The 14,165-nt window shown below is 46.9% G+C and overlaps 1 long non-coding RNA gene across 1 annotated transcript; it reads left to right on the forward strand.

Annotated features, from left to right (window-relative positions):
• Nucleotides 1-13: 13 nt before the first annotated feature.
• LOC148214892 (uncharacterized) lies at nucleotides 14-10,931 on the forward strand. The gene is made up of 3 exons (XR_015797306.1): nucleotides 14-3,004; nucleotides 3,238-3,382; nucleotides 10,344-10,931. It is a non-coding gene; the product is annotated as an uncharacterized LOC148214892 (long non-coding RNA).
• Nucleotides 10,932-14,165: the final 3,234 nt, after the last annotated feature.

Genomic DNA, 14,165 nt, shown 5'->3' on the forward strand with positions numbered 1-14,165 from the left:
GCCTCTCTCGGCGAGCAAAGATGGCGGCCCGCTGGTGCGGGGCGGAAGCTGGAGGCGTGTCCGGACAGCCGGGAGCGGAGAGGCCCTTCTGGGCTGCAGGGGCCCCTCCCTGGGGCTCTCCCCCTGGGCGGCCGCGCAGGCGGCAGCGAGGGGCCCTCCCTCGGTCCTCCCGGGGCGTCCGGGCAGCCGGGAGCCGAAGGGGGTCTCCGGCCGTGCCGCGCCCTCGCCGTCCGGGCAGCCGCGGCCGAGCGGCTCCCCTCCGCCCCCCCCCCGGGTGCAGCGACCGCAGCCTTTTGTTATGAAGGACAATGTTTTGCTTCAGTTCAGCTGCCGGTGACAGAAACCCACCTTCGTCCTTGATCTGGTCATTTCACGTTGCCTCTGGCGGCGCAGCCTTTCCCCTTCACGTGGAAATGTGGAAGCGGGACTGTCCCTTTCAAATAAGCTTCCGCGCTGTTCGGTTTCGGAGATGGGCCTGTGTGGTTTTCCCTGGTTTTCCTCTGGAATTTTCCTTTGTGAAGCAGAGTTAGAAAGATACGAAATTAAACTTTTTCATCCTTCTAAGCCTCTTTCAGATCTGCCCCTTTTTCAGGTTTGCCAATGTAAGGTTTGCAACCCTGAATCCCAGAGAAATCCAGTGCCAAGAATTCAGGAGGAGGCTCTTAGAAAGAAACAGCTTTTATTGGGCCGAGTAAAGGAAGCCAGATGGTCAACAACCCAAAGCATAAGCAGCAAATACGCCAGGGTGTCCCACACCAATAGAAATGAAAGCTCAGTTTTTATACTTTACAGGGACAAGGCAGTGTGAACTGCAGTTTGAACCGGTTTAGCTGTAGACCCTTTCCTGGATACCCTCGAGGTATCCTGCGTACGTGTCCCTCTCACTTGGAGCTAATGGTGTCTTTCTAGCGAGGTTGCAAAGACAACCCCCCCCTTCACCATTTCGCTTGTCCAAGGAAATAAGGCAACGTGGTCGTGCCCGTGAAGCGCCAGCTTGGTTCGTTGCCTGCCGGGCTCTCCCATTCTTCCTTCCTTCCCCTGCTCTGAAATCCTTATGATAAGCGGGGTGTGGGGGGGGGGAGATTCAACCTCTGCCAGACCCCACAACAGTGACGGGCTTCACACATCGTGCTGTGCCTTCACGTTCCCCCGGTGAGCGTAGACCCCTTTAAGGGTTAAAGCTTTGGCCTTGGTGCACGGTCTGGGTTCAAGCCATCTTCTGGCCACAGAGTGCGCTGGGGGATTTGCAGCCACCTGCTTTCTTGCAGCCCAGTTCTACCTCTCAGGCTCGTTGCAATGGAGATAAAATGAGGGGGGAGGGAGACCCCAAGGCACCTCCTCACCAAGGGGCCTCTGAACCCATTTTGGGCAAGGCTGGTAAGGGTGAAGCGTCTTCCCTGGTTGAGCATCAGCTATGAACACCAGGCTCAGGAAGTGAGAAGGAGGCCTGTGGTGTGAAGGCCCGAAGCTGAAAACCTCAGAACGATGCTTGACCTGCCCGCAGGTGAGAGAAGGCCAGTCCCACCCCTTCTCCCAGGCTGCAGCGAACCAAGACAAGGAAAAAGCCATTGCAGGAATGCCGCAGGGACGATCTTGGCCTGTATGCTTGAATATATTTGCTGATCCATTGTTTTTGAAGTGTGTCTCTTGTGATTTGTTGGAAGGGCAGGAGGAGAAAGGAAGCAAAGAACTTTAATTCCATGGTACTTCCCTGTCCCCCTCAGCAAGATCCATCTCAAACAGCCTTGGAGGATGATGGAATTTGCACTAATCACTTAGAGGAGTCTTTCTCAGTCTTGGCAACTTTTGGATGTGTGGACCTCACCCCCCAGAATTCCCCAGCCAGGATTCTGGCAGTTGAAGTCAGCCCATCTTAAAATTGCCAGGACTGAGAAACACTGTCCTAGAAGCTTGTGTAAGACTTGTCCTCCCCCATTATCTCCCTCAGTAGAACATGTTGCGGAGGAATGATCTCAGAGACCACATCTTTGCTAGTTGCTAGGCAACCGGGGAAGGGACAGAAAAGTCGCTCCGGGGGGCCTGCAAAGCTGCCTCCTGCGGGTGCTGAAGGTCTGCGGGCGAGGGGTCAAGAGCCCCCTCGGCGAGGCGCTGGTGGCACTCGTGGGTGTCTCGCGGCGACGGTGCCACGAGGAAGCCGTGGGTGATTGTGCTGAGCGGCATCTTTACGGGCCTCTCTTTCCAAAGACCAGCTTCTATTTTCTTAGCTCACAAGCCAAGCTCTCCCAAAGGCGGCCGCTTTGCAGGAAGGGTGTCGGGTTTAGCCCAGGGAACTCCAGGAGACCACGCAGATTCAATCCAACAAGGTTTATTAGCTGCAACCTCTATCAAGAATCTTCCCGGACTGAAACCAGTTCCCAGGTCAGCCAGTCAACACAGAGTGAATTCCTCAGGGAGGTACCAGCCTCCTCCTCCTCATCTCTTCCCCGCGCTTTGGGAGGTGAAAGAGCATTGTTTACTCCCCGATTTTGGCCCCCACCATTCCAGTCCATCACAAGGGGCAACGCCAGCTTGGCCGTTGATTCCGAGCTGCCTCATGGAGAAAACGAGATTGGCAAAGCGCGATTCTTGAACGTTTTCTCGTTTCTCACGGACCCCAGCAACGCAAGATGCGTCCTAACAGCAGCAGAAGATCGCCCTGCCTCCATCGCTCAGTAAGCAACGGGAGGGCCCTGGGGGAGGCCCAAGATGATCTTAGGGCGTTGCTTTGGGCCGCCTCCAACTGGGAAGTAATTTCCTCATCAAACCGCCAGATCCCAGCCCCGCACAGCATCTGGGATATGTTCAGGGCAGGGGCTACCAGAGGCCTCCTCCAGAATAGAAAAACTTCAGGTAGTCCTCGGGTTATGATGGCTAAACAATGAAGTTGTAAAGCACGGCATCACACGACGGCATTGCTTAGAGACAACAGCCCCAGCAGTCCTGGTTGCCATTGTAATCCCTTAGACCACGCAGGTTGTTAAATGGGAAGAGGCGGAAGTCCCAGGTAAGGAGCACCAGGGGTCGGGGGGTGCGGCGCAGGTGGGCCAGCGAGGGCAGCGGGCAGGTGCTGGGGAGCGTGGGCAGGCAGGGGGATGCTACTTATTTATGTTTTTGATGATTATTGATGCGGTCTCAAGGATCTCATACTCTAGTGGGACTCTTGGGAGAAAAAGTAGCAAGAGCAACTTATAGGAGCCATTTGTGGTCTTCCCTGCTGTTCTTTTGTATGTCTGTTAGTCTATTTTTGAAAAAGGGCCTTCAAAGTGGCACAGTGATCTACTGTGCTATGTCCTTTTCGAAACCCTGCCTGTTCTGGATGGAGAATTTTGTTTCTTCCTCCCAGTCCTCCTCCCAGTCTTCCTCCCAGAGGCGGAAGTCCCAGGTAAGGAGCACCAGCGGTCGGGGGGTGCGGCGCAGGTGGGCCAGCGAGGGCAGCGGGCAGGTGCTGGGGAGCATGGGCAGGAAGGGGGATGCTACTTATTTATGTTTTGATGATTATTGATGAGGTCTCAGCGATCTCATACTCTAGTGGGACTCTTGGGAGAAAAAGTGGCAAGAGCAACTTATAGGAGCCATTTGTGGTCTTCCCTGCTGGCTTTCCCATTGACTGCCTGTGGGAAGCCGGCAGGGGAGGTCGCAAATGGAGATCACGTGCCTGAGGCTCACCGCGACGTCATAATTGCAAGCCAGGTCCCCAAGCACACGGATCGCGATTGCATGACTTTGAGGACACTGCGATGGCTGCAACTTCATGGACCAGTCGTAAATCCCTCTCGTTCAGCAGCGTCCTAATTTTGAACAGTCGCTAAATGAGTGGTCATAAGTCAAGACTGCCTGTATATAATTAAATTATTAGTTTGAGAAAGTGCCTATCAATGTCCGTCCTAGCTAGTTTCCTCCATAGTTGAGACCTGTCCACGGAATCAAAGGCACAAGTAAGATGAACAAAGGCAACATAGAGTTCTTTTGTATGTCTGTTAGTCTATTTTTGAAAAGGGCCTTCAAAGTGGCAGTGATCTACTGTGCTATGTCCTTTTCGAAACCCTGCCTGTTCTGGATGGAGAATTTTGTTTCTTCCTCCCAGTCCTCCTCCCAGATTTATCCAGATTTTTGGCATAAACCTTAGGAGAGATGTCTAGCAGACTAATTGGACAATAATTGGCAGGTTTCTGCCAGTTGCCCTTTTTGAAGATTTGGTATCTTGTATTTTGTTTCCAATGGGGAAGTACAACACATGTTTTATCTCTTTCTGAGAAAGGTCTTGTCAGGATGGGGACCCAGCAGGAATTGTTCATCGTATTTACCTTTGGAGGAATCATATCCTGTCCCTGAATTCTCAGCTAATTCCTCTGCCTAAGTGGTTAGCCCCTGTAAGGCTTTAGTTATTGTTCCATCAGGAGCGGTTGCTGGTTGTCATAAATGTAGTTTATCCAGTCCACATTCTTATTTATGGTTACCCACCAAAACAAGAATGATTCAAATCCTGCAGCTATTTGATTCCTAGCCCTGAACTCATCAGGAACTCCCCTGGGTACCCCTATAGCGTCAATCTAAATTCTGTCACCAAAAGATGTTGCTAGGGATGCCCCTTTAGCTATTGCTTCTTTTTCAAATGCCAAGGTGAATGGGATAGCCAATTGTACAATTGCACAAGTGCCTGTCCAGAAGGGAGGAAGTGTGGATCTCAAGGTCTTCCCCCCACAATACCACCATAAATCAGCCCTGGGAATTTTCAGGTTAGAGTAATTCCCATGTCCATCAATTATAGTGCAGGATTCTAATTCTCCTACAGCTGTGGTGATTCCTACACCTTGCCTGGTAAGGCATGCCGTGTGGTTCCCATACGCTGCAGAGAATGAGGGTGGCATTTTCCTCTTAAATTCTTTTTCCATCCCAAGGGAAAGGGGACCACTTAGCCTACAGGTTTACCAGAGACACATGCATAGCAATTGCTCTTGTTTAAGTTCTTTTACTGTATATTTGACCCATTCTACCCAGACATTTGCATCTCCATACCCTGTCTCTATTTCAATAGTTTGTTGCAGATCAATTACCTCAATTATTTTTACTCCTACTGGATCACTAGTTAATCTTACCTTAGATCTTGGGTTTGGTTGTCTGACTGTCTGCCTCTGTTCTATGATTAGCTGGAAACAACAACCCTGCACTAGTGTTGTCCTGTGTAGCCTTGAGGACATCCATACTTCCATCCCCAAAAGTGTGCCATTGGATTTAGTAGACCTTTCAGGGTCTAACATGATAGATATTATCACAGGGTTACACTCATATTTCTCACACTGGGGACTGGCAGGTTTTCTGTAAAGCTCTGCAGTTAGCCCCCCCTTTTCCCGGGGCAGAGGTGGAACTGGTTCCACAACACAGAGGATCTTATCCTACGTTCCAAGCCCTCTGTGAGTAGTAAGGCTCCCTTCAAGACCAGTACACTCTAATACTTTGCAAGTATCCAGTTGAATTACCTGGGGGTTACTGGTTTCCTATATCCGCACCATAAACTTTCTCCCTTCATTCCCCTTCTTACCCTGAGTTTGACTTAACATCAGGCTCAGAGGAAGTATCAAAGAATTCCACATTTTCCCAATTCTCATTTTTCTCCCCAACGATGGTACTTAAATTTATATTATCACACTCCCCTTTGTACACTCAGCGATCCACACAATGACCACCACCACAACAATTAGTTATACACTTATAATCACAAAACACACACATTGGTCATTTCCACACGATGTTTCCTCTTTCACTTCTTCCCCACAGAAGAACTGACGTTCCACACAGCAAACCACAATCAACCCAATAATGACTTGTGGGATCAAAACGCAGGACACAAATGCAGAATAATGAAGGCTTCACTGCAGTGTTTATTGAGCAGTACGTACTGGAGGGGGACCCCACCAGAGGTTAGTGGGAGGCACTCCCCTGCAGGCAAAGTGGATGCTCTGATATTTGTGCAGGTCTACAAGGAGGGCAAGGGAAAAAGAAGGTATACACATACATATTCATATGGTGACGCAGGCATACCTAAATAAGCAATAGTTCTCAAGTTACTCTCTGCCCCTCTGTTATCTGCTAGTAAAACAATAGTGTCACAGAGAAGACGACACAAATTAGTTCAAGGTGCCAAAGGCCAGGAAGAAGGCATCCTCCCTCAGGGCAGATGCCCAGGTTGCTGTGGGAAGGTTTGTGATAAGGAGTTTACAACCGGCCTGGTTCACATCAGCTTCAAGGATGCTTCCACATGCCTTTATGTTTCAATCTTATTAAGGCGATCCCATTCATCTGAGGCTTCTAAAAACTTATCTTTTTTACCCAAAGATTCATTTTTCTCACAGACTAATAGTACAAACCCTCCATCCCCAGGACACCATACTCCAGCATGACTTTATTTTCTCTGGAACTTAAGGTCCATCGGGTCCTCTTAAGGTTTGGATTGTCCACTCAGGTTTTGGCTCTTCCACTGGGCCCTTGACTCTGGTGCAGTGGGTCCACCCTTTTTCTCTTGTCCTTACAGATGTCTCAGTGGTGAGGAGCACTTGGAACGGCCTCCCCACTCTGGTCGCAGTTTAGACTCTTTCCAGGACTTGATCAGGGCCCACGCTCCTGGTTGGATATTGTGGACTGCAAATTCTAAGGGTGGTGTTTGTGCTAGAAGACCTTTATTTCTGAGAAAAGATAAAGAAGAGGACAATCCCAGTATATATTCCAACACAGCCATACTTCCTAAGCATTAGATCATTCATTGTTTGTGCCCCCCCCCCCTTTGGCTTCCTTGATGTAGAATAGCCATTAATTCCCTTATTATTTGTTTGTTTACCATCCCTCTTCCGTCTAGGAGAACCCATTTCCCTTTCTCTGTTTTAATGGCTCCTGGGTCTTTTAACCCCTTCTCCTCCTTTTCAGTAAAAACAGGAGCCTTCTCTGTTGTGGGTATTCTAGGAGTGAGATTGCCTATTTTTACACCCTCTGGTTCTAAAGCTGCCTCCTTAGCAATTTCATCTGCTAACTTATTTCCTCTAGCTTCTAGAGAGTCTCCCTTCTGGTGTCCATTTACATGAACTACAGCTATTTCTCTAGGAAGAAGTACATTTTTCAAAACTTGCTTTATTAATTCTTCATGAATTAGCTCCTTTCCCTTATTGTTGATCATTCCTGGTTCATCCCAAATTTTTCCAAATGTTTGGACCACTCCAAATGCATACTTTGAGTCTGTGTAAATAGCACCCTTCTTCTTTTTTTGTTATAATTGCAAGGCTTGATTGAAAGCATACAATTCACAGGTTTGAGCAGACCATGTGTTTGGTAGTCGCCCTGCCTCCTCTATATTTTGAGCTTCCCCATTAACAATTGCATATAAACAATCATGTTCAAGATCTTGGTTCTCTGTTTCTCCTTTCCACATGAAGGTGGCTGGATTGAGGCAGGAATCGGTAGTTAAAACTAAATCATCTTTTTCTATCAGAATTGCCTCATATTTTAGAATCCTTGAATCTGTAAGCCACCTGCCTGCCCTTTGAGTTAGAAGTGTTCTGACCTGGTGGGGGTGTTAGCAAAATTTGAGAGCTTCTGACGCTCCCCAATTAGGATTCAGTCCGGCAGAAGATCAAACACGAAAGTACCAGCTGAGATTTTAAAGTTTTATTGAAAGTAAGCCAATTGAGTCACCTGGGGTCTCCCCTTAAGGCAGAGGAGACCCCCTCCCACGCCCAAAGAAGACAATTTTATACATGTTCCTTACAAAGAGATACAGCAATTAACAAATGATTGGTTGAAATTGGCATAAGTTTTGGATCCTCCTCATTATTGGGGGAAATTTATCTTCCTGATGACCTATTGGATACTAGTCAGAGTTCAGGGCACCCCACTTTGTCTTTATGGCCTCCACCCTTATGGAGACAGGGTGTCTGAATGAGAGAAATGTGTGAACATTCATGGATGTCTGTGTCTGGGTTATCCCTTTGGTTTTCAAATGTAAAGAAGGAAAGATGATGTGTGAGAGAAATGTGTGAACATTCATGAATGTCTGTGTCTGTGCTATCCCTTTGGTTTTCAAATGTAAGGAAGTGAATATGATGAAACTAAGAGCCCTTTTTCATACGGTTTCAGGGGTGGTTACCACCAATGCTCCTCCAAAAGTTAACTTTCTGCTTTCCTGCACCAAAACAGCAGTGGCTACAACTTGCCTGTACACAAACTGGCCCTCCTCTGATTACTGGGTCTAATAGTTTAGACAAATAGGCCCCCGGTTGTCACTTACCTCCCCAATTTTGAGTTAAGACTCCTAAAGCTGTTCCTCTGCTCACCATTGCAAACAGATGGAAGGGCTTGTTTAGGGATGGTAAAGCCAACACAAGGGCAGTAATCAAACTTTGTTTTAAATTAAGCACCAATTCTTCCTCATGAGGTCCACCTTTAAATTTTTCAAGGGTTCTTGGTGGGACCTTAAGTTAAAAAAAAAACTTCCTGGCTGACTCCCCTATTCACCATCCCCAAATGTCATCAACGGAATGATTCTCTCTTCCCTCTGTAATTTAGGGCACTGCTGCATAAAATGCCCCGGCTCCCCACAATGGAAACATTTTGCTGGGGGTCGAACCGGCCCTGTTCGATTTCCCCATCTCATGTCTCCTCCCTTACTTCTCATTCCCATCTCTCTGCCTCTATTCTCTCAACCTCTGTGAGACTAGGCTGAAGCTGCCATAACCTAAAGATGCAGCAGGCACATAAGCAGAGAGAACAAAAGCCAGGAATCTTATCTATGAGATCCCTTCAGGGAGGTAGATAAGAAGGAAGCAAGTTGTAAGGGGGGAAAAAAAAAGGACCTGAACCAAAAAAGGAAGTTGGGCCTGAGCACATGGAAACCCTCACCCCAATCCCATCAACTTGTAAATCAACCCAGCAAGGACTTCTGGGGATGAAAGGGGTCCCAAAGCCCACCCACTCTGAGTTGTCTGAGTCACCTTTGGATCCAGGCTTGGCTGCTTCCCTGGCAGCCTAGTTGGGAAGGACTTGGGTAAGTGTGGATGAGTGTGTGTGTGTGTGTGTGTATGAGAAAGAGCAAATGTACCCTGCAACCAGTAAAGTTTTGCTGTTACTTTAAATTCACTGGGTCTCTGTGTATTATGAAGAACCTCTTGTGCCTCAGTGTTTGGTTGAAAGTGATTTGTGTGAATCCCTAATTATTTCCCAGCTGTTGACCAGGGCTGTGTGTCTGTCTGCTCCAGCTACACCTATCTGGAAACCCCAAGTAGAGAGCAAGGGGGGCTGACAAGATCCACGTGCCTCAACAGGCAGTGAGTGTGTGAGTGAGTGACCATAAGTCGAACCTGGGAGCAGCGTGTGTAACACCGCACCTCCCTTTTAACAAATACTTTCTGAGCTTCTTTCAACAATTCTTCAAGTGGTTTCTCATTCCAAGCATCTATTTTCTGAATATCAGGCCATGCTTTGGTAACAAAATGGACTTTTAACAAACTTTGATTTACTGGGTCCTCTGGATTCATACCAGAATATTTCCCCATTTGACCTCTCAGACACTATAAAAACGCTGAGGGTGCCTCTCCTTTTTCCTGTTGTACTGAAGGGCATTATTTTGATACACAATTTTATATTCTATATATACACAATTTTATATTCTATATATATACAGTATATATATGCTTCACATAATGTTTAACCATACCTGTAACAGTGCACTCTATTTTATTTCTAAAGGGTTAACTTGCTTTTGCTTTGAAAAGAGCACTGGTTTCTTCTCCCCCCCCCCCCTTATCTCTTTGCTGAATGCCCGATTGTCTTCGAATAAGCAATTAGCTGAGTACAAGTTGTTTGTTTTACCAAGCTTTTGCAATAGTTGTGGGGCCCTGCATTCCAGAGAAAAGATAAGAAAAATCTTGTATGCCATTCTCTTGGTAACCAGAAGAAAAAGTTACATTTAAGTTTACCTTCCTAAGAACCACCTTTCACTTGCTCAGACCGTCCCAAAAATCCCTTGTATGGGTGTGAGGGGATGTACTATCTGATTACAGATTTACATGTCTATAAAGCCTTTGATGTTTGTTTTGTGAGGTGTGATTTCATCAACATCTCTTCTGAATGTGTTGATTGGGGTCACCCAGCTGTGTCTTGATCAAAATACATCTGTTATCTTAAAGATCAAAATACATCTGTTATCTTAAAGAAGCCTCGTCTCAAGTCTTTTTATTTGGCTTTATTGAGACTTGGGAAATAAAAGGTGCCATACATTTTTGGTGAGCCAGCCAGGAGTCCCGAAGGCAGGGATTCCTTGGGGAGACTGCTTTAAGCCCCCCTCATTGCCTTCACAACAGCGGATGGGGAAAATCGACGGAGACCATCCATCAATGTCAAGCGCGCGCCTGGGAAGTTTTCCAGTGACCTTGTGCTGATCGCCATCGGCAGACTCCGCTCCTGCTGGGCCTGAATGCTCCAAAATTGAGACTTCTCCCTTCCGTTGTATAAAGACGGATTGGGAAGGGTGAGTATGCTTTTATTAGGTGGGGAGTGGTGCCTTGTGAGTGTGTGAATGAGACATGGGAAACTTCTGTTAGAGATCTCCCCATGAAGTGAGTGTGTGAGGATCTTAGTGCGTTTCCTCTGATTACCCATGTGAGGCGATAGAGGCCACGACGATCCGCGTGGTTGATTTGTGTGTGTGTTGGAATATATTGTCCTAGAGGAGGATTCCAAGGTAGGAGGGTGCACTATTACATGGAAAAGGATTTCACATTAGGGAGGGTACTCTGGCCAGACCCCGAGCTGATTGAAGAAAAAATCAGCCCGAGAAATTCCTAGAAATCCCGAGCTGAGGCCCTGCGTCGAGGGAAAGACGAACAGGGAGCAGGCAGCCCGAGAAATTTTCCTGTGCAACTCTTTCTCAAAGAATCCCGAGTTGAAGGAAAGACCTGAGAAATCCTCTAGGCAGCACCCACCATAACTCACAGCAATAGAAGGCTTAAAAAGAAAAAAAAGAAAAAAAGAGGAAAAAGGAAAAAGAAAAGAAAAGAAAAGAAAAAGAAGAAAATCCACTAGGTGGCACTATGGGGAACAGCAACAGCCGCCTGAGTGAAACAGCAAGGAAGGAAACCGTGGCAGAAAGCTGTAAGCGGGTAAAAAGCCCTCAGCCACTGGAGTGTGTTATCAAGCACTGGGACATTTTAAAACCCAGAGTTGCAATGAAATTGAGTTTTAAAAAGAATAAACTAAAAACTTTTTGTGAACTCGTTTGGCCACATTATTATATTGGCCCAAATGTAGGATTTTGGCCACCAGAAGGTACTGTTGATGGAGAGTTCATAAATATTTTTGCCAGCTTTTTGGCTTCAAGTGGCAGAATTGAGGAAGAGATATATGCTAAATTTTTCTTTAACCTCTTCCTTCGCCCAGACATTCAAGTTCTATGTGGGCTGAAAACCAACCCTGTAAAACTTTTTTCCCTGCAGCCGAGACCTGAGCAGGACACAGAAACAAAGCTAAAGCACAAAACGGAGGAGGAGGAGGAGGAATTTCCCCCCCCCCTTATTGTACTCTAATGGCCCCTCCTCCGCCTCCTGCATCAGCTCCTCAGGCATCTCCATTGCCAGCCCCCACGGGCTCTGCTGTTGCAGCAACCCCCGCAGCTGGGACTGCCCCCCCACTGCCTTTAACCTCTGCAGCTGCTTTTCAGCCAGCTTCTCAAGAATTTTTAGTGGCAGCTTCACAGTCACCAGCGGCTGTGAGTAGCCCTTCACATACCAGGACAGGACTTGTTTACAACACTGACTCTCCTGATATTTTTGTTGCTCCACTACGGGGGCAGGACCCTAATCTCCTTGCCCCTCTTAGACAAGTACCAATGGGCAACCAATTGGCTTTTATTCACACTCCTTTCACTACCAGTGATTTATTTAACTGGAGAGAAGGATTGCCTCCTTATCGTGAGTCTCCACAGTAATATGTGGATCTTGTTCAATGCATCATTTGTACTCACAAACCTACCATCCCAGATCTTTTTACTTTGATGTCAGCCTTTTTATCACCAGAAGAGAAGCGTCAAGTACTTAAAGCAGCCACTGAAGCATACACAGCTGCAAGAAATGTGGATGTGCAGGCTGGCCGCCCGCTTGGAGCTTGGCCAGCTGCTGAAGATGTTCTGGTGCCAGGTTATGAGGCTAATCCCAATACTCCAGATGGGGCACTAGTTTTGGAAAGGGTTAGAACTGCTTTCCTTCAGGGACTGCGACTGGGTGTGCCAAAGACAGTGAATTTTCATCGTGTCCATCAAATTGTTCAGGAACCCAAAGAATCCCCTATGGAATTCCTGACACGCCTTAAAGATGGCTATCGCCGCTTCACTGATCTTGACCCAGAAGCCCCTGCCAATGAAGTTATGATTAAAGCTGCTTTCGTTGGCCAAAGTGCTCCAGATATTAGGAAAAAACTCCAAAAGTTACCTGCCCCATCCACCCAAAATTTTGAAACCCTTATCCAGATGGCTTTCACTGTTTATTCTCAGAGAGAGTTAGAGGATGAAAAGAAAGAAGACAAGAAGATGCGTAAGCAAGCATCTCTTCTTGCACTGGCCATTCGCCCCAAAGCAAAGGGAGGCAAGACTCTTTTTCCAGGCCAGATTCTTTCCTTCCCTCCCAGAGACGCATACAGAGAGGCCAAGAACCATTCTTTAAAGACTCAGCTTGCCAAGCTTTGTCAAGAGACTCAGTTACCATGGCCAAAGATGCTGCCCCTTGCTTTAACACGTATTAGGGCCATGCCCAGAGGGCCACTGATGCTGTCACCTTTTGAAATGCTTTATGGGAGACCGTTTGTATCTCATGAAGTGCTAACTGCATGGACAGGTGAAAAGAACATTTCTCAATATTTGCAGAAGCTGGCGCGCGTCCTATCTTTTATTTCACTACAGGTCCGAGACGCCTTGCCAGTTGCTCCTGATGTACCACCCATCGCCCAGCCAGGCCAGTGGGTCAGAGTGAAGGAGCTGTTCCCATCTTGCACTGATCCAAAGTGGTCCGAGCCGAAGCAAGTACTCCTGAGCACGCCCACTGCTGTAAAAGTTGAAGGCATCAAAGCTTGGGTGCACGGATCCAGGATCAAGCAGGTGAAGGAACCCCCAGATACCTGGCAAGTTTCCTCAGTTGATGGACTTAAACTAAAATTGCAGCGCTCTCTAGCTTCACCAGCAGATCTTTTCAAGGACTAATTAGGTCCACCGGTAGAGGCCTAATTCAGGAACAGAAGATTTGAAACCATAGACTTTACCAGCCACACAAACCCCTAGATGTGCTGGCTTGGTCACAACCCAAGTTGTGAAACTGACTACATAAGAAGCATCTTATGTTCAAAAGCAAAGGGAGGAAATGAAGGGCATTATTTTGATACACAATTTTATATTCTCTATATACACAATTTTATATTCTATATATATACAGTATATATATGCTTCACATAATGTTTAACCATACCTGTAACAGTGCACTCTATTTTATTTCTAAAGGGTTAACTTGCTTTTGCTTTGAAAAGAGCACTGGTTTCTTCTCCCCCCTTATCTCTTTGCTGAATGCCCGATTGTCTTCGAATAAGCAATTAGCTGAGTACAAGTTGTTTGTTTTACCAAGCTTTTGCAATAGTTGTGGGGCCCTGCATTCCAGAGAAAAGATAAGAAAAATCTTGTATGCCATTCTCTTGGTAACCAGAAGAAAAAGTTACATTTAAGTTTACCTTCCTAAGAACCACCTTTCACTTGCTCAGACCGTCCCAAAAATCCCTTGTATGGGTGTGAGGGGATGTACTATCTGATTACAGATTTACATGTCTATAAAGCCTTTGATGTTTGTTTTGTGAGGTGTGATTTCATCAACATCTCTTCTGAATGTGTTGATTGGGGTCACCCAGCTGTGTCTTGATCAAAATACATCTGTTATCTTAAAGATCAAAATACATCTGTTATCTTAAAGAAGCCTCGTCTCAAGTCTTTTTATTTGGCTTTATTGAGACTTGGGAAATAAAAGGTGCCATACATTTTTGGTGAGCCAGCCAGGAGTCCCGAAGGCAGGGATTCCTTGGGGAGGCTGCTTTAAGCCCCCCTCATTGCCTTCACAACAGCGGATGGGGAAAATCGACGGAGACCATCCATCAAT

Source organism: Python bivittatus, unplaced genomic scaffold, assembly GCF_059951505.1.
Source record: "Python bivittatus isolate LINGU-HERP-01145 unplaced genomic scaffold, Pbiv_v1 ctg000160_np1212, whole genome shotgun sequence".
Taxonomy (NCBI): Eukaryota; Metazoa; Chordata; class Lepidosauria; order Squamata; family Pythonidae; genus Python; species Python bivittatus.